Source organism: Sciurus carolinensis, chromosome 11 (genome assembly GCF_902686445.1).
Source record: "Sciurus carolinensis chromosome 11, mSciCar1.2, whole genome shotgun sequence".
In the NCBI taxonomy this organism is placed as follows: domain Eukaryota; kingdom Metazoa; phylum Chordata; class Mammalia; order Rodentia; family Sciuridae; genus Sciurus; species Sciurus carolinensis.
In genome coordinates, this window is record NC_062223.1 from 14,167,248 (window position 1) to 14,190,849 (window position 23,602).

Genomic DNA, 23,602 nt, shown 5'->3' on the forward strand with positions numbered 1-23,602 from the left:
TTCCCAGTCCGTGCATGGGGGGCCTAACCCCTCCCAAGCCATAGCAGCCTGTCAGCAAGCTTCTCCAACAGGCCACAGCTGGCAGATGTGCAGGAGGACACAGTGGTGGGTGTGAGTGGTTCTGGCAGTGATGGGGGAGGGGGAGGAAAGCAGGGAGCGGATGGAGCTGGGGGAGGAGGCAGCCTCCCCTGGGCACCGAGGCCAGTGGGGTCCCTCAGGGTGATGCGGAGCTGCGTGACAACACTCATTCACCCTGAAAATGCTCAGTCCTCCCTGTGCTGTTACCACTGATGCCACAGAACCCAGGCCTGGGAAATGGCCTTGGGTAAGGAAGCTTCCAGAGTCAGGAGGCTGCTGCATGGTCACTCAGGGGAGGAGGACTGATTCTAAGGACCAGAAGCGCCTGTTTCCAAACTTCTACGTTTACAAGACAACAGCGTACATGCTGGTGTCCGTGGTGACCCCCTGACATCTGGAAGGTGACATGGTTGTAGGCAGATCTCTAACATGCCACACTATCATCAGTCCTTCCTACCAGTGACACGCTGTAAGGAAGTTTTAGTTTGTTTTAAGGTCCCTGAATATGAACGTCCTTTCACTCTCCCAAGTCATTTTACCTCTGAGTTCCTTGGAGATGGATCTTCTGGGTGTCCTGGTGTCTAGCATGCTGTCCCCTCTCTGACGAGGGACCCTGGATGGCAATCACCTAGTTGGGATCCATGGAGATGCAAGACCTCAGGTGGACCTCCTCTTCTTCATTTCCCTGCCAATCCTCCATTTAGAGGGTGTGAAATGAGGACATTGTAAGTGTCCTGGCTACAGTTTCATGACCTTAGAAAGAACGCTTGGGAGGAGTCTTCAAGAAGGGACATAGTCCACCAAGAAGCAACAAGATAATAGGAAATAAAAAGAACTGCTGCATAATACGTCATGAAGAACGTGAGAACACCATGGTAGAAGAACGGAGGCACAGAGGGCCATGTACTGTGTGATTCTGCTCACAGGGCTCTCTTAAAATCCCCCCTTTGGAAGGGTTCCCTCTTCTCTTTCATGCAATACTTTGAGGAGTATTGGAATGAGCTCTTCTTTGAAGGTTTTGTAGACTGGGTGGAGAATCAATGTGGTCCTGGACTTTTCTTGGTTGGTAGGCTTTTGATGACTACTTCTATTTCATTGCTTGAAATTGATCTATTTAAATTGTGTATGTCCTCCTGGTTCAGTTGGGTGGCTCGTATGTCTCTAGAAACCTGTTGATTGTAAGCTCAGCCAAGTAAAATCGGACAGAAAGCGGCCGGAGCAAGCTTTATTGGAATCTGGCTCTCGGCGAAATTCCCAGACTGCCGGGGTACAGCTCAAGTAGGGACTCGGAGAAAATCACACGAGACCCTGGCTGCCCAGGGTTTTTATAGGCCAGGATGGGAGGGGGTGCTGCTGAGTGACAGGTGGATGTGAAGGTTCAGTAGAATTTTCTAGCCCACTTGATGGTCACCTTTGGGGGGCTGGCCTTTGTTCCAGCTGCTCAGCACTGACCCCTATAGTCGCCTAAATTCCGACCTAACATTGATGTCTTCGAGATTTTCTATTTTGTTGGAGTATAGATTTTCAAAATACTTCTAATTATGTTTTGTATTTCACTAGTGTCTGTCGTGAAAGTTCCTATTTCATCCTGAATTTTAGTAATTTGAGTTTTCTCTCTCCTTCTCTTTGTTAGTGTGGCTAAGGGTTTATCAATTTTTTAATTTTTTCGAAGAACCAATTTTTTATTTTGTCAATTCTTTCAATTGTTTCTTTTGTTTCAACTTCATTGATTTCAGCTCAGATTTTAACTATTTCCTGTCTTCTACTTCTTTTGGTGCCACTTTCCGCCGCTTGCCACTTGCCACTGACCAGTGGGACAAATGAAACGTACTCTTCAGAAGTTCATGAAGCAGCTTCCGCTTTATTCGGATAACACCCTCAGTATATAAGCAGTCTCATGCATAAGCAATTGCAACCAGATATGTCCATCCAATCCTATTAAAGGTCAAGCGAGCTCAAGCATACATGTAAGATATATCTGTCCACACGCTAGGCAGCTGAACTAATTATCATACAGCCGATGGTAAACGCTTTCTGTTTTTCTCAAGGCGCATTCAGCACGTCCTTTGACTCTCTGCCAGTCGCCATCTTTGGATGCATGTGGTGTAACCCTGGGTCCCGGGTCTCGCCCACCACATTTTGGTATTGATCTGTTCTTCTTTTTCTAGGATTTGAACTGTAGTGTTAGGTTATTTATTTGTTGATTTTTTTCTTCTATTGAATGTGCTCCATGAAATGAATTTTTCCTTTTAGCACTGCTTTCATAGTGTCCCAGAGATTTTGATATGTTGTATCTTTGTTCTCGTTTACCTCTAAGAAGTTTTTCTTTCCCCCCTGATGTCTTCTGTTATCCCTGCTTCATTGAATAGCATATTATTTAATCTCCAGGTGTTGTAGTAGTTTCTTTTTTATTTTGTCACTGATTTCTAATTTCATTCCATTATGATCTGATAGAATACAAGGTAGTATCTCTATCTTTTTGTATTTGCTAAGAGTAGCTTTGTGGTATAACATATGGTCTAATTTAGAGAAGGATCTATGTGCTGCTGAGAAGAAGGTGTATTGCTTGTTGATGGATCGAATATTCTATATATGTCTGTTAGGCCTAAGTTATTGATTGTGTTATTGAGTTCAGTGTTTTCTTTGTTCAGATTTTGTTTGGAAGATCTATCCAGTGGTGAGAGAGGTGTGTTAATGTCACTCAGAATTATTGTGTTGTTGTTTGTTTGGTACCTGGAATTGATAAGGGTTTGTTTGATGTACATAGATACTCCATTGTTTGGGGCATAATTATTTACAATCATTATGTCTTGCTGATTATTCTCTTGAGCAATATGAAATGTCCTTCTTTATCACCTCTGACTAACTTTAGCTTGAAGTTCACTTTATCTGATATAAGGATGGAAACCCCCATTTTTTTTGACTGAGTCCATGTGCATGATATGTTTTTTCCCATCCTTTCACCTTTAGTCTGTGGATGTCTTTTTCTATGAGATGAGTCTCCTGAAGGAAGCATATTTCAATCCAATCTGCCAGACTATGTCTTTTGATGAATGAGTTTAGGCCATTAATATTCAGGTTATTATTGAGATAGGATTTTTATTTGTATTCCTGGTCATATTGGCTTATTTTTGGTGTTTAACTTGGCTTGGTTTCTCCTTTGATTGGCTTTTCCTTTAGGGTAATTCCTCCCTTTGCTGACTTGCATTGTTGTTTTTCATTTCATCCTCATGAAACATTTTGCTGAGAATGTTCTGGAGCACAGGCTTTCTATTAGTAAATTCTTTTAACTCTTGTTTATCATGGAAGGATTTCATTTCATCATGAAATCTGAAGGTTAGTTTTTCTGGATATAAGATTCATAGTTGGCATCCATTTTCTTTCAGAGCTTGGTATATTGTTCCAGGCCCTAGCTTTTAGGGACTAAACTGAGGTATCTGCTGACATATGTTGGTTTTCCATGATATAATATAATCTGGTACTTTTCCAGATTTATTTTATATATTGGGCATTTTCATTATAATGTGCTTGGTGTGGATATGTTGTAATTTTGTACATTTGGTGTTCTGGAAGTCTCTTGTATTTGATTTCCCATTTCATTCTTCAGGTTGGAAAATTTTCTGATATTATTTCATTGAATAGATTGTTTATTCCTTTGGTTTGTATCTCTGTGCCTTCCTCAATACTGATAATTCTTAAATTTGTTCTTTTCATGATACCCCATAATTCTTGGATGTTGCATTTCTGATTTTGTACCATCTTCTCAGTTTGGTCAACTTTATTTTCAAGAAGAAATATTTTATCTTCATTGTTTGAGATTCTATATTCCAAGTGATCAAGTCTGTTGGTGATGCTTTCTATTGAGTTTTTAATTTGGTTTATTGTTTCTTTCATTTCAAGGATTTCTATTTGTTTTTTTATTTTTTCAGAATCTCTAACTCTTCATTGAAATGATCTTTTACTTCCTGCTTTTGCTCTTTCAACTGTTTATGGAATGATTGTTCATTGTCTGCATTTGCTCTCTTATCTCATTCTTTGCTTCGTGAATCCTTTTAATTTTGTATACTCTGAACTTCTTTTCTGGTATTTCTTCAACCATGCTGTCATGAATTATGTTGATAAAGAATCTTGGCTTGCTTGGAACACTTCCTTCCCTTGTTTTTTCCTGTTGTTCTTGTATCTTCCCCTCTAGCAATAAATGTCTTTTGATGAATGAGTTTAGGCCATTAATATTCAGGTTATTATTGAGATAGGATTTTTATTTGTATTCCTGGTCATATTGGCTTATTTTTGGTGTTTAACTTGGCTTGGTTTCTCCTTTGATTGGCTTTTCCTTTAGGGTAATTCCTCCCTTTGCTGACTTGCATTGTTGTTTTTCATTTCATCCTCATGGAACATTTTGCTGAGAATATTCTGGGGTGTTGTAGTTTCCCCCATAGGCCTATAGTGACTCTGTAGGTTTCCAAAACTTCTCCTTTAAAGGGGAGATCAATATTAGCAGCACCTGGTACAGAAAACATGCAGCCTGAGGGAAAATAGTCTCCAGGAAGGTATAATACTATTGTCATAATAAACAGAGAGGATGAGTTTGATTGTTACCTACAGCATAACCAATAGATTTGCAATGAGGTCTACAGTTTCTAATGGTGGACAAAGAGGATGGGGAGGGGTGTAGGTTATAACTGTTAATGGCATAAGAAAAGAGTATATATAGAAGTATTAGATCGTAGGAAGAGTGAAAGCAGAATCAAAAGAAGTTGGTTGTTAGCATGAGAAAAGGGAGAAAAAGACTGAAGAAAATGGTAAAGAAAAAGAAAATAGAGACAGCAAGAAAAACAAAGAAACAAAAACAAAATTTTTCAAAATGGGGAAAAAAATCTACACTCCAACAGTCATATACTATGCAAACCTTCCAACGTTAGTAGTCAGATGCATTAGAGGCACCTGACAAGGAGTTTCCACTGTCTAGCAGGCATCTCAAGATGGGCTTTTTCTGACCTAAACATGGCATCTTCTGCTTCCAGGCTAATCCAAGATGGCTGCACTGGCTTCCAAACATGTTGGCAGATGGGGAGCCACAGCAGGGGGTGCAGCCAAGGTGTCAGTGGATCAGGGGTCCTGAAGGTGGGGCAAGGTCTGTTGGGCTGGATCCTGCAGGGGGGGCACAGTTGGTCTGGCCAGGGGACCTGGAGACAGGGTGAAGTCAGTTATTTGCGGCCAGTGGGCAAACTCTGGGGTCCAGGGAGAGGCAAAGGGGGATTGGAAAATAAAGATTGACAGACACAGATCTTGAAGATCAGGCTGGAATCAGGTGGAGCCTGCTCTGTGATGGAGATGCAGGTCTAAAGATTTATACCAGCAATCTTTATTTATATGTCTTCTTATGAGGTTAAAGACTATGCAAGCATTATTCTTTGTATTGAGGAATGTTATAGAAACTAGAACATCTGTGTAGCTCTTACACAGTAGCAATCCACAGTTGCAAAGTGCAATGTTAGGAGCTTTGTGTAGCTCTCAAGAAAGTCCATTGTTAAAAGTCGCTATAAGGTGGGCAGGAACCAGAGAAGAGGAGCTGGTGAAAACTTACTTGTCTAGCATAAGAATTCCTTTCTTCCCGGGAGCTGTGTGCCTGAGATCAAGGTAAGAACTGATAGGACTCTTTCACAGCACCTCCTCATGCAGGGCATTGCTGCAGTAGCTAGGCATCCTGTGCCCTTGCACAGAAACATTCCCAGGAACCCAGCATGTCACAGCCGTGAGGGCATCAGAGAACCCTGATCTCAGTAACTGCTTCCCCATCCCCTGTCACATCTCTCAACATCCTCCACCTGTAACCAGCACACTTCCTGCTACTACTCAGCCCCTGTGAAACCTATAACTCTCAACCCTTAGAGTAGCCAGGTGCCATTTTCCCTGCTGTAAATGGGTGCTCCACCTCCCGCTGCTAAATCAAGCATGCTGATCCGTTGAGGTCTGGCTCCACGTCTTTTCTTTCTGTATTCTCTTTCACTTGCTTTCAGTTGGTGCTGAAGTTCAGGATGGGGGTTCAGGGCTCTTTACCCTCCCTGTCCTAATGAACCTCCACTCCCCATTTCAAATTTCCCTCCATTTTCTCTCTCTGTTTCCACCGTATAGAAGCGGGCTCTTCACATCCTGCCAGTTCACTACAGGGTGGCTGGAACATGACCTGAAACACACCCCATTACTGGTTTGGGTTTTGCTGCCTCATTGCTATGTGTATCGGGTCCTTTGTTGGCAGTGGAGGCTTCCTCCTTCTAATCCTCTCCCCTCCAATTCCTCCCTGTTCTTAAGTATCTGGTTCAGAGGCCACTTTTTGCTCTTTTGCTTCTGCATGCAACACCAACCTCCTCATTCTTTGGAGAGGTAAGTTCCATTCAGGTCTCTTACAGAGACAAACTACTTAGATCCTGTGCCTTGTGGCTCATCTAGACCCCAGGTGTCCACCACCATTGAGATTGTAGAAGAGGACAACCCCTTATTCTCTGGTGATACTCTCTCCAGTGACAGGAGACATCAAAGATGCTTTGATCTTGACCACTACTCTAGTCCACTTCTCCAACATGGGAGCTCCCCAGTCTATTCCACTGGACTCACCCTGGGTTGTCTCGTAAATAATTAGAAGACTCTCCACTTCCAACACAACCTCAAAATTAAACACCTCATTAGGCTTAGTACTCAGATCTGGCCGCCGTCCAAGTTACACAAATTAAGCCGATTACCTGAATTCAGAATTCGGGACCCAGAATTCTCCAAGACTTAGACAGTTTCCTCCAACAAAATGGCAAATGGCTTGTGGTTCCTTTCCTCCAGGTTTTCTTCACCTTCACTCAAGGTCCTCATTATGCCAACCTGGCTCTTCTCTACAATAATTCTCACTGACTCCACTCCGTCAGCGGCCTAGATCAGGTCCTGATCTCCAGCCCTCTTCTTCATTTACTACCTCCCCAAAAGCAGGTGAACCTCCAACAAAAGTAAGGAAACCTGAAGGCAATAAAGGAAAGTTTCACAGACAGGAGTGTCTCATACCTATCAAATGAGACTGTTAGTGTCACAAGCATTTTTCCGAGACAGTTTGAGACCTATAAATCTTCCTAACGTCCTGTGTAAGGAGGCTTGAAAATCTTCCTAAGTTAATTTGAGTAAAACTACCCCTCATCTGTCCTAGTTCAGGAAGCAAATTAATCATTTTCTCAAGTGTTGGAGCCCTAGCCCCTTGTGTAGTCCCACTGGGTGCAGGTTATTTGGAGATGGGGGCGTCATTGAAGTCATTGAGTTAATAGGCAGTGATGAGGGTAGCTGTTCAACCTGATGTGACCATGAGAGCAGAGGTGGAGTGGTGGCCCTGTGAGCCAGGAGACCCAAATATCACCATGACTCAGCAGAATCCAGGAGAGAGGTGGCCGAGAATCCCCCAGCCTTCAGAGGGATCCAGCCCTGTTGACCTCTGGATCTCAGACTTCCGCCCTCCAGAGTGAAGAGAAGAAAATGAACACGCCAATCTGTCTGTGGTGCTTGCTGTGGCTGACCTGGGATGCTCAGAGCCCCTCCCTGGAGCTTCCTGGAGCTGGCCTCACAAAGCAGCTCTGTGTGGCAGAACTGTCTACACGTGGAGCTCCCGGGCCTCACAAAGGGTCAGGGCAGCCGAGCAGAGCAAGTCACCTATCCCTGAGCACTGGACACCTCTGAGCCTAGCCTGTTGCCTCTCCTGCCACCAAGAACTGAAACGAGCCCTCTCTTCCCAGGACCCCGGCCTTATTCCCCATTCCAGACCCCTGCCACATGCCCTCTCCATTCTGCCCATTCCAGGGCTTCCTGTGCCCCTGGAAAGCTGCCTCAGCATCTCCAGATGCTCCAACATAATTGGGGATAATAATCAGCTCCATTTCTTCTGGTAAATCTGGCCGCTCTCTGGCATGGGGAAGGCTCATTTGTCAAATCCCAAAGATCCACAGAAGTTTTTTCCAATGATGACTTCCATGGCCCTTAGTTTCCCTCTCCCATTCTCTTCTCTGTTGGTTTTTTTCCATCTTTGTGAGGACTGATGGTCAGTGGTAGAAAGGCTGTTTATTACTACGTTGTATACCTACCATTTGGTTAATTTCCTGTGATTGTGTTTTGTAGAATAAAACTTTGCTGAAATCAGTTACTCAGTCCCATTAAGACTTGGAGACTGCAGTGCTGTTGACATTTATTTATTTACTAATCCAATTATTTATTTGTTGGTTGGTTTATTTATTCAAATTATTTTTATCTATTGCTGGTCAACCCCTACTTGCCTTGAAAGGAGCCCTCCCCTAGCCATGGTGGTCTGTGTCCAGTTTCCATCTCAATGGGTCTCATCAGTGAGCTCCAATCATTAGGAGTAAAATCAGGGTCAACATCAAGGGCAAAAGACCAACAGGTTAGTCATGGCAAATTTTCTCCCTGTGAGTGTGTAGCTTGGAACCTCATTATCCTGGGCCCCAAGGAACAACCTCATCACATCCATCATTGCATGCTTGCTTTGTGTCCTGTGCCTAGCCCTGTAGCCATGACAGGATACAGGGGCAAAACCCCATGGGCTCTGGAGGAACAGCACGTGGATTCCAATCCAGGTTTGCACAAATGACTGCCACGGTGAATTTGGGCCAAAGGATACATCTCCCTGAGCTCAAGGTTCTTCAGATTTCCTCTTCCTCAAGAATAAATAAAGCTCCTCCTCTCTGTTTGAATCTGACATAATACAATATATATGGAAGAGCCCTTACAGAATGAACAGGACAGTTCTCAACTCAATAAACGTTAATTGTTTCCTTTTGTTTTCTGGAATACTAGGTTCATCGACAATATTAATTGGACAGATTGGATAGAGTGTGTTACCTGAAATTTCATGATCCAGAAACTTGCTGTGCAGGTAACTGTACTGAAAGGTTGAGGTGACCCTAAGAGGTGGGCCTGGTAGGAGGTGATGGTCATGGTTTCCTGTGTGAAGGGATTAGTGCTGGTCTCTCGGGTGGGTGAGGTCTCACAGGAGTGGAGGAGCTCCTGAAAGGGTAGCTAGTTATTGAGATGTCCTCACAGGGCCCCTCTTCCTAAAGGTTCAACCACTTCCCAACAGTGCCACCCTGAGGTGGAAGCCTTTAACACATGGTACTTGGGGGACACTTACCCAACCCAGAGTGGTGCTTAAATGCGATAAAACAGTCATTTGGGAAGATACTAAGGAACAGTGGTTCTCTGTCACTGGCTCTTTGTGGTGCCAAATCCGCCGGTATTTGTCACCGCCTGTAGCAACAATTTGTGCGGGTCTAATAGGTGGTGGTCTGAAAACTGAGCTACTTCTATTTCCGAGCTGCTTCCTTACTTGCTTGTTTATAGAGGATAGAGGAACTGAGGCTTACTTGCTTTGAGAGGAGAGAGAGAGAGAGGCTTTGCATAAGAGAGAAAGAGAGACTTTGCTTAAGAGAGAGAGACTACACTTTCAGAGATCTATATCTTCTTAGTTCTGCTCCTTCTTAAAGGTGCATCCTGCATCCTGTGAACTAAGGGTGTGTCTATCTGAGGTGCTTCTTAGTGATGCGTCCTGCGTACTGCGATCTGCCTATCTGTGATCTAGAGGTGTGTTCTCAATTCTCTGCTCTGTGATCTGCCTTCCCCCGCTGCCTGCTGCTTCTCTCTGTGAGCTGCTTCTATCTGCTTGCCGCTTCTTCTTCTTCCTTTCTGCTAGTGGCTTCTCTCTGCCTCTTGCTGCTGGCTGCTACTGCTTTTCTCTGCTTGCTGGTGCTCCTTACTGTGGCGCACCTGCCTACTGCCCTCTTATATTCCCTCCAGGAGGCGGAGGGCAGGGCCACGCCAGTTGCAATCAGGCGAGGAGCCAGCTGCCCTATCATGGCAAGGGTTAAAACAAGCAGACCCCAGCAGGCGCGCTTGGGAACACCTGTGCACGCGTTGTGTGCGTGGACTTAACTGAATACGGCCAGTGATAAATCACCTGAGTGTGCTTATGCCAATCAACCTCCTCACCACCGATGTGATCATAGCAACCTCTGGCTGGCTGCTAAGCGCCATCCCGGGGCCGACCGCACGGCATAGCCCCCAGCAGTTCTCCAACTTGAGTGCTTCAGAATGAGGTGAGAGGCTTGTGAAAGACAGATTGCTGAACCCCAGTGGGGTTGACTCGGTCCAGCTGGGGCCCACCAAACAGCTAAGGAGGGTGTGGCAATGGAGTCAAGGAAGAACCTCCAGAGGCCAGATTCAGAGAACTCGATCTACTTGATTGTTACTAGGCAGGCTTATGTAGTCAAGCAGTCGCTGGGCAGAATACGTCTGAGAGTCGATTGACCCAATGGGCTTGCAACATGCACAGGGATCATAACCAAGGGGCAAAAGGTCACCTGCAGAAAAACAACAGGAAATGAACATGCTGAGGGTGAACAGGGGGGCTGGCTTAGCATAGCGACGGGAGGAGGTGTGGTTAGTGTAGCAACCACAGTACCCAGGCTGTGTGCTGAGCGCTGAGCCTCAACACAAGTTTTCTTCCAGTTCTCATTCCCCACACCCCAGGACACAGTTTGCTTCAGTAGGTCTTGGGGGCCAAGGAATTCTCATGTCTATCAGGCTTCTGGGTAAGGTTGATAAGGCCAATTCAGGGTCAAGTCTAGAGGATTGCATCAAAAGGACATGAGACTAAATCATCTCTAAGTTCTTGACCACTTTTGAGACTCTTGCTCCTATAAGTTCATCAGGGAGAGATCAATGAAATCCCAGCTTTTCTCCTGAGAACTTCCTACTCCAGGCAGTTTCCATCTCAGTAAGTGACTGTCACACAGTTGCCAAAGTTAATTAAAGTAAAACTACCCCTCATCTGTCCTAGTTCAGGAATCTCAATTATTTATTTTCTCTGGTGGAGACATCACTCAGAGCACTAACAGGCTTGCCTCCCACCTCAAACTGAGGAGCACAATATAAAATCGTGGTCCTGGGTGCATGAGGACCCACAAGCACAAAGGGGACATGTATGGAATTTTAAGGGCACAAGTGCCTGCCAAATATTCTCCCTAAAATTAAATTAGTGATCAAGGTATTAGTAACCTCCATTGTGAGTGAAGCACAGCCAGATGTCTTGGAAGGAAAGGCAGAGAAGCTGACCCCTAGAGTTTCCAGGATCTGGGAGATGTCCCCTAGCCAAAGAACACAGTTTTAACTGCACAGGTCCCACGTTCTGTTCTTTCATTAGTTCAGAGGGGAGCCTCATCCTCAAAAGTAATAGTGGGGCATGACCTCATCACAGTTGACAGAAAGGAGATGCCTAATAATTTTCTGCATCCAAAGCAAGTTTCATGAACAACTGGGGAAATAAAAACTTTTAAAAATGCTCTGTATAGGAGTTTTTGTCCCTGAAGTTCAAAACAGCAGCTTTCCTTACTTCTTTTTTTTTTTCAATTTATTTTTATTGTAAACAAATGGGATACATGTTGTTTCTGTTTGTACATGGAGTAACAGCATATCATTTGCATATTCATACATTTACATAGAGTAATGATGTTTGATTCATTCCGTTATTTTTTTTCTCCCCCCCACCCCTCCCACCTCTTTTTTCACTCTATACAGTCCCTCTTTCCTCCATTTTTGCCCCCCTCCCAACCCCCATTACGGGTCATCATCTGCTTATCAGTGAGATCATTCGTCTTTTGGATTTTTGAGATTGGCTTATCTCACTTAACACGATATTCTCCAATTTCATCCATTTGCTTGCAAATGCCAGAATTTTAATATTCTTTATAGCTGAGTAATATTCCATTGTATATATGTATATATATATATATATATATATATATATATATCACAGTTTCTTTATCCATTCATCAATTGAAGGACATCTAGGTTGGTTCCACAGTCTGGCTATTGTGAATTGAGCAGCTATGAACATTGATGTGGCTGTATCTCTGTAGTATGCTGATTTTAAGTCCTTTGGGTATAGGCCGAGGAGTGGGATAGCTGGGTCAAATGGTGGGTCATTCCAAGTTTTCTAAGGAATCTCCACACTGCTTTCCAGAGTGGCTGCACTAATTTGCAGCCCTACCAACAATGTATGAGTGCACCTTTTTCCCACATCCTCACCAACACCTATTGTTGCTTGTGTTCTTGATAATAGCCACTCTAATTGGCGTGAGATGGAATCTTAGTGTAGTTTTGATTTGCATTTCTCTTATTACTAAAGATGGTGAACATTTTTTCATATGTTTGTTGGTTGCTTGTAGATCTTCTTCTGTGAAGTGTCTGTTCATATCCTTAGCACATTTGTTGATTGGGTTATTTGTATTCTTGGTGTAGAGTTTTTTGAGTTCTTTATATATTCTGGAAATTAGTGCTCTATCTGAAGTATGAGTGGCAAAGATATTCTCCCACTCTGTAGGCTCTCTCTTCACATTGCTGACAGTTTCCTTTGCTGAGAGAAAGCTATTTAGTTTGAATCTATCCCAGTTATTGATTCTTGCTTTTATTTCTTGCGCTATGGGAGTCCTGTTAAGGAAGTCTGGTCCTAAGCTGACAAGGTAAAGATTTGGACCTACTTTTTCTTCTATAAGATGCAGGGTCTCTGGTCTGATTTCAAGGTCCTTGATCCATTGTGAGTTGAGTTTTGTGCAGGGTGAGAGATAGGGGTTTAGTTTCATTCTGTTGCATATGGATTTCCAGTTTTCCCAGCACCATTTGTTGAAGAGGCTATCTTTTCTCTATTGCATATTTTTGGCACCTTTGTCTAGTATTAGAAAATTGTATGTATTTGGGTTTGTGTCCATGTCCTCTATTGTGTACCATTGATCCACCTGTCTATTTTGGTGCCAATACCATGCTGTTTTTGTTACTATTGCTTTGTAGTATAGTTGAAGTTCTGGTATTGCGATACCCCCTGTTTGATTCTTCCTGCTAAGGATTGCTTTAGCTATTCTGGGTTTCTTATTCTTCCAGATGAATTTCATGATTGCTTGCTCTATTTCTGTAAGGTACGTCATTGGGATTTTAATTGGAATTGCATTGAATCTGTATAGCGCTTTTGGTAGTATGGCCATTTTGACAATATTAATTCTGCCTATCCAAGAACATGGGAGATCTTTCCATCTTCTAAGGTCTTCCTCAATTTCTTTCTTCAATGTTTTGTAGTTTTCATTGTAGAGATCTTTTACCTCTTTGGTTATATTGATGCCCAAGTGTTTTATTCTTTTTGAGGTTGTTGCAAATGGAATTGTTTTCCTCATTTCCCTTTCAGCTGTTTCGTCGCTTGCATATAAATATGCTTTAGATTTATGCGTGCTGATTTATAGCCTGCTATTTTGCTGAATTCATTGATGAGGTCTAGAAGTTTTCTGGAGGAGGTTTTTGGATCCTCTAAATATAGAATCATGTCATCCGCAAATAGTGACAGCTTAAGTTCTTCTTTTCCTATTTGTATCGCTTTAATTTCTTTAGTCTGCCTAATTGCTCTAGTTAGAGTTTCGAGGACAATGTTGAATAGAAGTGGTGAAAGAGGACATCCCTGTCTTGTTCCCGTTTTTAAAGGGAATGGTTTTAGTTTTTCTCCATTAAGAATGATGTTGGCCATGGGCTTAGCATAAATAGCTTTTACAATGTTCAGGTATGTTCCTACTATCCCTATTTTTTCTAGTGTTTTGAGCATGAAGGGGTGTTGTGTTTTGTCGAACGCTTTTTCTGCATCAATTGAAATAACCATATGATTCTTATCCTTAAGTCTATTGACATGGTGGATTACGTTTATTGATTTATGAATGTTGAACCATCCTTGCATTCCAGGGATGAACCCCACTTGATTGTGGTGCACAATTTTCTTAATATGTTTTTCGATACGATTTGCCAATATTTTGTTAAGGATCTTTGCATCTCTATTCATCAAGGATATTGGTCTAAAATTTTCTTTCCTTGATGTATCTTTGCCTGGTTTGGGTATGAGGGTGATATTAGCTTCATAGAATGATTCGGCAGGGTACCCTCCTTTTCTATTTCCTGGAATACTTTGAGAAGTATTGGAATGAGTTCTTCTTTGAGGGTCTTGTAGAACTTGGCTGGAAATCCGTCTGGTCCTGGACTTTCCTTGGATGGTAGATTTTTAATGGCTTCTTCTATTTCATTGCTTGATATTGATCTGTTTAAATCGTGTATGTCCTCCTGGTTAAGTTTGGGAGCAGCATATGTCTAGAAATTTGTCAATGTCTTCGGTAGTTTTTGTTTTGTTGGAATACAGATTTTCAAAGTAGCTTCTCATTATGTTCTGTATCTCAGTGGTGTCTGTCGTGATATTTCCTTTTGCATCATGTATTCTAGTAATTTGACTCTTCTCTCTCCTTCTCTTTGTTAGTGTGGCTAAGGGCTTGTCTATTTTGTTTACTTTCTCCAAGAACCAACTTTTTGTTTTGTCAATTTTTTGAATAGTTTCTTTTGTTTCAATTTCATTGATTTCAGCTCTGATTTTAATTATTTCCTGTCTTCTACTACTTTTGCTGTTATTCTATTTTCTTTTCTAGGGCTTTGAGCTGTAATGTTAGGTCATTTAATTGTTGACTTTTCATTCTTTTCTGGAATGTGCTCCATGCAATGAATTTTCCTCTTAGTACCGCTTTCATAGTGTCCCAGAGATTTTGATATGTTGTGTCATCGTTTTCATTGACTTCTAAAAATTTTTAAATCTCCTCCCTGATGTGTTTTGTTATCCATGTTTCATTCAATAGCATGTTATTTAGTCTCCAAGTGTTGGAGTAATTTCCCTGTTGGGGTATCCGGGACCCCAGACCCTTTTTAGGCTGTTCATTTTATGATGGCGGCTGGCAAGTTGCCAGTAAAGTTCCAGTAAGGCTCTATTGTGAAAAACAAATGGCATCATATACAGAAGTTTCTATGATTGGTTTGCACCTATGCATGCTCTGTGCATGATCACATTGTGCCCCAGGTAACTTACTATATTGTCCACGCTTTTCCCTCATGGACAGTGCTCTGATTGGCTGATGTTGTGTATATATGCTTCGCTGTAGCCCTTAGAGAGGAGGAAGAAAACAAAGGACAATAGAAGAAGTATGATGGACTCCTTTTAACAATAAAGCCTTGAACCAGGATACGTGTTGTGTCTCTCTGCGGGCAGGGAAATGCAATATTTCCCTTTTTTATTTTGTCATTGATGTCTACTCTCAGTCCATTATGATCTGATAGAACACAAGGCAGTATCTCTATTTTTTTGCATTTCCTAAGGGCTGCTTTGTGGCATAACACATAGTCTATTTTTGAGAAGGTTCCACGTGCTGATGAGAAGAAAGTGAATCCGCTCGTTGATGGATGGATGGAATTCTATATATGTCTATTAAATCTAGGTTATTGATTGTGTTATTGAGTTCTATGGTTTCTTTGGTTGGATTTTGTTTGGAAGATCTATCTAGTGGTGACAGCAGTGCATTAAAGTCACCCAGAATTATTGTATTGTGGTCTATGTGATTCTTGAAATTGAGAAGGATTTGTTTGATGTACAGGGATGCACCATTGTTTGGGGCATAAATATTTACAATCATTATATCTTTCTGATTTATGGTTCCCTTAAGCAGTATGAAATGTCCTTCTTTATCCCCTCTGACTAACTTTGGCTTGAAGTCCACTTTATCTGATATAAGGATGGAAACCCCCGCTTTTTTACTGAGTCCATGTGCATGATAGGTTTTTTCCCATCCTTTCACCTTTAGTCTGTGGATGTCTTTTTCTATGAGATGAGTCTCTTGCAGGCAGCATATTGTTGGGTCTTTCTTTTTAATCCATTCTGCCAGTCTATGTCTTTTGATTGATGTGTTTAGGCCATTAACATTCAGGGTTATTAATGAGAAATGATTTGTAGCCCAGTCATTTGGCTTATTTTTGGTTTTTAAGTTGGCTTGGTTTCTCATTTGAGTAGTTTTTTCTCTAAGATAGTTCCTCCCTTTGCTGACTTACATTGTTGTTTTTCATTTCCTCCTCATGGAATATTTTGTTGAGAACATTCTGTAGTGCAGGCTTTCTATTTGTAAATTCTTTTAACTCTTGTTTATCATGGAAGGATTTTATTTCATCTTCAAATCTGAAGGTTAGTTTTGCTGGGTATAGGATTCTTGGTTGGCAACCATGTTCTTTCAGAGCTTGAAATATGTTGGTCCAGGCCCTTCTAGCTTTTAGAGTCTGGGTTGAGAAGTCAGCTACTATCCATATTGGTCTCCCCCTATATGTAATCTGATGCTTTTCTCTCGTGGCCTTCAAAATCCTATCTTTATTTTGAATGTTAGGCATTTTCATTATAATGTGCCTTGGTGTGAATCTGTTGTGATTCTGTGCATTTGGTGTTCTGTAAACCTCTTGTATTTGATTTTCCATTTCATTCTTGAGGTTTGGGAAATTTTCTGATATTATTTCATTGAATAGGTGTTCATTCCTTTGGTTTGTATCTCTGTGCCTTCCTCAATCCCAATAATTCTTAAATTTGGTCTTTTCATGATGTCCCATAGTTCTTGGAGATTCTGTTCATGATTTCTTACCATCTTCTGTGTTTGGGCCACTTTATTTTCAAGATTAAATATTTTGTCTTCATTGTCTGAGGTTCTGTCTTCCAAGTAGTCTAGTCTGTTGGTGATGCTTTCCATTGAGTTTTTTATTTGGTTTATTGTCTCCTTCATTTCAAGGATTTCTATTTGGCTTTTTTTGAGAATCTCTATCTCTTTGTTGAAATGATCTTTTGCTTCCTGCAGGTGCTCTTTCAGTTTATTGGTGTTATCATTCATTGCCTGCATTTGCTCTCTTATCTCATCCTTTGCTTCACAAATCATCTTAATCATGTATAATCTGAAGTCCTTTTCTGGCATTTCTCCTAACATACTGTCATTGGATTCTATTACTATAGAATCTAGATTTGTTTGGATCATTTCCTTCCCTTGTTTTTTCATGTTGTTCATGTATCTTCCCCTCTAGCAGTACAGATCTGGGGTACTGCAAATTTCCCCCTATAGGCTTATAGTGGCCCTATAGGTTTCCAAAGCCCTTCTTTAAGGGGAGATCAATATCAGCAGTGCCCAAATCAGACACTATACAATCCTAGACAAAATAGCCCTATGGGGACAATAACAAAATTGTCATAATAAACAAAATGAGTTCAAATATTATCTTCTGTAAAACAAACAGGTTTGCAACAAGGTCTGAAGTTTCTAATGGAGGACAAAGAGGATGAAGAGGGATGTAGAATGTGGCTGTTAATGGGATAAGAAAAGAATATACAGAAGTTCTTGAAAATAGAAAGGGTGAGAGTGTAATCAAAAGAAATCAGATGTTAGCATGCAAAAAAGGGAGAAAGAGACTCTGAGAGAACAGGTAAACAAAAGGAAAAGAAAGCAAGAAAAGTAAAGAAATAAAAACTTAAATTTTTTTAAAAAGGAGAAAAAAGAAAATCTGTATAACAGTCATATACTAATGAAACCTTCCAGAGTTCTGTAGCCTGATGCATGAGAGGTACCTGACAATGAGCTTCAAGCCTCCAGCAGGCGTTGCAGGATGGGATTTGCCCCACCTAAAGATTGGAGCTAGGGCTTCCAGGATTATCCAAGATGGCCGCTCTGGCTTCCAAATGTGTTGGCAAATGGGGAGCTGCAGCTCAGGGGTGGATGTGGTCAGCTGGAGGTCCTGGAGATGGGATGCGGTTGGTCTGGCAGGGGTCCTGGAGGTCCAGTGTGTTTGGTGTGTTTGTGGGATCCTGGAGGCAGGGTGCAATCAGTCGGTCTGGGGTCCCGGTGATAGGGCACAGTCAGTTGGTCTGGGGGTCCTGGCGGTAGGGAGCAGGCAGTCGATGTGAGGGCCCCAAAGGCAGGGAGTGATCAGTCGGGCTGAGGGATCCTTGAGACGGGGCTCAGTCAGTCCGGCCAGGGGTTCTATGGGGCCTGGCTGTTGTCTCAAAATGGCGCAGCCACATGTAATCAAACCTGCAGGTACTTTGACAGTGAACTTCCAGGCAACAGCAGGCAGCTGGTGCTCCACTGGTGGTTGGCGATCAGTTTGCTGACTGTTGTTGGATGATCAGGGAGGTGAACCTCGAGTGTTGGGTGATGGATAGGTGTAAGGCAGGTGATGGACAGGCGAGAAGCAGGCAAATGGCGGATGGTAGACGCCTGACAGTGAGCAATCTGCACTCAAAAAAGGCGTCAATATGCTGGCAGACTGCAGGTGATCACAGCAGACAAATGGGTAAACACCAGGGGATCGATAAGCAGCAAAAACTGCCTCACCAAGAAACAGATATCCTCTGCTTGAAACCGGCGTTACAGAGCGACAAGGAACGCAGCCTACCTCTAGTCCACCATCTTGGATCTCCTCCTTACTTCTTAACTTGTGCTAGATCTCTCTCCCTCTCCTAAACTTACATTCAAAATATTAAATTGCAAAGGTCTCCAGAACCTGCTAGATTTACAAGGCATTCAGAGAACCCATTAGGATCCAGCCCTAGCACGGTTCGGTGGTCCCAGGTGGATGGGAGGCATCATCGCGATGGAGAAACAGCACACACAGACACCAAGTGTTCTGAGGATGAATCTGAATCTTTATTTTTCTGCCAGCCTTGTTATAGATATTTTTCTTTAGTAATGATTATATCATTTTATGGTTAAAGTAAGAAAAACCTTCAAAAGTACAATCTATGCTTCTTCTGAAAGTACACATTCTCTCTGTATGACAGCCCAGACCAAAACAACCTTATTTTCCAGTTAGATTAAAACAACCTTATTTCCCAGCTAAACTGAGGGCACCATGATCTGCCAGCCTTCAACCTTCAGAACAAACACGTCACTAGATTTTCTGAGAAACCACCCCCACCATGAACTCCAGTGTTTAACAGTGAAAAGTTTTTACTATTATTAAAGGGCAAAGGAATCATATTATAGTTAATATTTAGTCTATTCTATTTCATATAATGGTGGCCTACAATCTTATTCTGATTCTTAAAGAATTAGACTAAACATAGGAGAAACACAAATTATATTTATGACTAACCTAAATGTTTTTATTATGTAAAGTATCTCTAGAATCAACTATTAAACTAGGAAAGCAACAAAGGCTAAACAGCGCATCCAAGCTCAGAGGAACGCCTCTTTATCCATCTATATTTAGAAATTATTATACTAAAGCAATCACAGGCTCCTTTTAAATGGAGCACAGCTACAATTGTTTATTTTTATATATTTTATCTATGTATTACTGCTAAATTTTTATTATGCACTATATTGTGTCCCAATGCAGTAAAACCTTCCCAATGTTTTTCCAATAAGTTTCTAATGATATATTGATTATTAATATTTAAAAGCAACTACATGTGGAGACATGCCATACCTATGGCCTCTAAGAGGGAGGATAATCCACAGAACCGTCAAGTGTTGAGTCCTCTACTCCAACAGAACCTTGTCAAATGTTGGAGTGGCAGAAAATAGATGCAGCAAAGACATCAGGGAAAAAGTGTCACTTAAATCCAAGCCACTTCTGGCTTGACTGTCTTTCTTATCTGCTTTCACACTCGACCAGTCTACTTTCTTAACAAGTTCCTCCCAAACTGCTACAGCACAGAAAGAGAAAAATGGAATCAACTGACCCAAATCTAAGCTAAAATTGCACTCTGATTTGATAAAGATGTTCTGCATGATCTTTTACTAAAATACTATGACCATGTAACTTTTTTTGAACTTCTATTTTTAAAATAATCCTACATTTTTGAGCTTATGATTTTGTGGTAAATTCACATTTGATCCTGTGCACCTAAATTAATGTGTTTTTCTGATCAGTTTTTTTTAAATTTACCTATAAAGGTTTTTGTACTCTGTGGGTTCAGAGGCCAGTCCTTCAAGGGTTAACTCTCAACTACATTGGAAAAACTCCTTTTACAAGATCCTAGGAAGGACATAGACCTGGTGGTATTGGGAATAAATCTGGTGGCCATCGAGGACAAATAGCAAGCCTCCTGAAATCTTTGACTTCAGTGTCTGTCACAGTTGTTAGATTTACACCTATAATTTCCACTTCTACCAGACTGTTCTATATTTAAGTAGCATGGTAAAGTCGGATGAGCTGCATTTTAATTTTTAAAAGGTTAAATTGAGTGATTTAATAGACATCTGTAACATTGCCTCCTGCTTGTGGAGCTCCACTTACAAAAAGTTACAAAATCTTTGTATCTTGTCTGTTTTTGTATGTGTGCACACCTGTGGATTGTATTCTCGTGTCTACATACGTGTTTGTGTCCACAGATCATGTACATGGTATCAAAATTGGCAAAATAGGCAGTGGCTGCCAGCATAGGGTTGGGCGAGGGGCCGACGGGCTCCGCTTGCAGGGAACGCCTCCTCTGCCCGCCGAGCCGGGCTCTAGCGGCGCCGCGGGCCGGGCTGTTGCGGCTTCGCCTCGGGGAAAGGGGGCCGTGCAGGCCGCAAGCCCGAGCGCGCTGGCTGGACCCAGGCGCTGTGGTCCGCCGTGGCTGAGCTGCGCGCCGGCGCCGTGGTGGCTGTCCCCACCGACAAGTTGTACGGCCTGGCATGCTCGGCGAGCTGTTCGACGGCACTGGACGCAGTGTGCCACCTCAAGGGCCGCAGGGAGGCCAAGCCACTGGCCGTATGCCTGGGCCGCGTGGCCCACGTCTACAGGTATCCGGATTCCTGATCACGCCTTCATGCAGGACTTGGCCCAGATGTTTGGGGGACCTCTTGCTCTCACCAGTGCCAACCTCAGCTCCCAAGCCAGTTCTCTGAATGTTGAGGAGTTCCAAGATCTCTGGCCTCATTTGTCCCTAGTCATTGATGGGGGACCAATTGGGGATGGTCAGAGCCCCGAGTGTCGCCTCGGTTCTACTGTGGTTGACTTATCTGTGTCTGGAAGGTTTGGCATCATTCGTCCAGGCTGTGCCCTGGAAAGCACTGCAGCCATTCTCCAACAGAAGTACGGGTCACTCCCCTCACACAGGTCCTGCCCGTGAAAATCAGAAGGACCCAAGGACGGTGCTGGATACTATGTGTCTACCCACTGGTTGTTGGCAAGGCCTCATTTGCAGAGGCCACTGGAGCCACATCACTAGCCCTACCCTTTAGGCAACACATCTTTCCAGAACCTGCTGGTTTAGCCTGCCATTTTGTGGGAAGGTTATATTTATGGTTGCAAAAATCAGCCAAAAGCTGAATAAAGAGGTTAAGAACATTCCTAGGGTGGCCTTAATTCTGATAAGTTTCTTCTCTCCCTCCCTCTCTCTTTTAAATTGAAAAGCAAGCTGGTCACTGTGGCTCAAGCCTGTAATCCCAGTGATCCAGCAGACTGAGGCAGGAGAATCACAAGTTTGAGACCATCCTCAGCAACTTAGTGAGAACCTGCCTCAAAATTTGAAAAGGACTAGGGGCATGGCTCAGTGGTTAATAACCCCTGGATTTAATCACCAGTACCAGAAGAAGTCAGGTGACCAAAAGCAAGGGTTTGCTCCTCAAGTTGGAACCAAGTTAGAATAAAGATTGTAGAACCGCAGACAAAACATTTTCCTCCAAATCTGTGGGGCCAGTGGTATGGTTTGTTGTGATGCCTGGCAGGGAGAGTTGTCATTTTGGCCTAATGGGAAATTTGCTGGGGAGTGGGGGACTCCAAATTAAATAATATTAGAAACCAAATCCTTTTTAGCCAGTGACTTTTTCTTATTTATTCATAAAATAAATTATAGTTAATTATATGTATATGCCTTTATTTAACTCCAGTGTTTACTCAGCAGCCTTTTATCTTTATTCATATGTATACCAAATGTTAAACATAACTATTGTTGGGCATTTGAACTTTGTTTTTCTTTACTATTAAAAATGCTATTAAACGTATTTGTAAATGAAAAAAAAATTGGCAAATAGACAAATGAGTACTCCTACATTGAAATTTAAATAAGAAATGGATCCAAATATCTTTCAGTTTACATGACTTACAATTAAGTCCAGTTTAAATTGGGTAAACAGACAAAAATAAAGACTTTTTAAGATACTAACTCACAAGTTTTTCGATGTGATCAGACAATTAACAGAGTATTGGTTTCTATAAATGTCCAGAATGTAATATCAAATTTTTCTCAGATTTTTCTTCAACAGGGATGAGGCACTTATCTGATATTTGTTATGTACAGTTAAAATGAGTCAATTAGATTTAACATCAACATGAATGGGATTAATTATGAATGGGCTTGTTAGAGGACACTCCTAATTAACTTACAATGTTAAAGTGCTAAAATATCAACTGCTAAATATAACACCAAGTACTCTTAACTTCTTAAATTCCATAATGTAATATAATTAAACGTTATCTGTGTGTTCATAAATTGATAAATGAAAAAAACTTGTTATTGCTTTGTTTCTGGGTCTTCACTAAAAACAAGATGACTAAGGCTTAAAATTCTACTTTCATATACTGTTCTACAAACATGGATTTAAAAAAGGAAAAAAATCCACAAAGGATGATAAAATACTGCTGCTTTATTTGGACCCAAGAGAACTTCCGTTTTCTGAATCAGGCTTGAGGCCCCCGCAAGGCCAACAGTCCTGGACTTGTGACTCCAGGAGGGACATCAGCAGTGAGGGGAGAAGGGTCAGAGCTGGCCACTCGGGACCCACTCCTCCACCTGCCCTGCGTCTTTCACTATCCAAGCTGAGGAAAATGGAATGTGCAAGGTTGTCTGTTCTAAAGGTCTCTGCCTGTCAGCCCTGGTGTTGATGATCCTCTCCTGTCTGTCTGGGTTTGTATCCGTTACTGCCCCTTTAAGACATGGGACCTATTACACGGGTCTTACCAGTAGGTTCTTTAAAAATCTACACAGATAACATACATAAGGACTGTTTTAAAATATGAATCTTTAAAATGGTCTAAAACTGAAAAAGACAAGGAAAGTTATAGGTATAAAAATATAGTTACTGGAATAGTAAATTAAAAGGTAAAGGGAATGTTCTTGATAGGAAAGTGTTTTGTCTGATAGAGCCATATTCTTGTGCCAAAGTCCAAGATGAAAGGTAAGAGAAAACTAAGAACAACTTGCAGAATGTCTAAGTCAGTAACAGGATCGTGAAGGGTAAGTTTCAAAAAGTTTGTGTGTAACTAAAGTGGTTACATATGATTAGCACCATCAGTTAAGGTTACTTAAGGCTTTTTCCTAAGGTCAAACATTCATGTATGAATACAAACCGAAATTTAATTTTCTATAAATTGGAGTAACGAGGATTTCTTAAGATACTTAACTGCAGTTATCTATAAAGATAATTTCTTGTTTCTGTTAAGTATTATTATTTAGAGAAACTAGTCTTAAATTAGTGTTTTTCCAACTCTGATTAAACAAAAACTGATTTTTTAGAGTATTACACTACAGTACAGATTCTGATTTTTTTCTTTATGTATTCATATCTTCCAAGTATACAAGACTTTAGAGTCTAAGGTTAGGAAGAACATTTCTGCTAGCTGATGTTCTTCAAACTAA

The 23,602-nt window shown here is 41.8% G+C and overlaps 1 pseudogene; it reads left to right on the forward strand.

The window, feature by feature from the left end:
* The first annotated feature begins 930 nt into the window (after nt 1-930).
* On the forward strand, nt 931-22,453 carry LOC124958459 (yrdC domain-containing protein, mitochondrial-like; annotated as a pseudogene).
* Nucleotides 22,454-23,602: the final 1,149 nt, after the last annotated feature.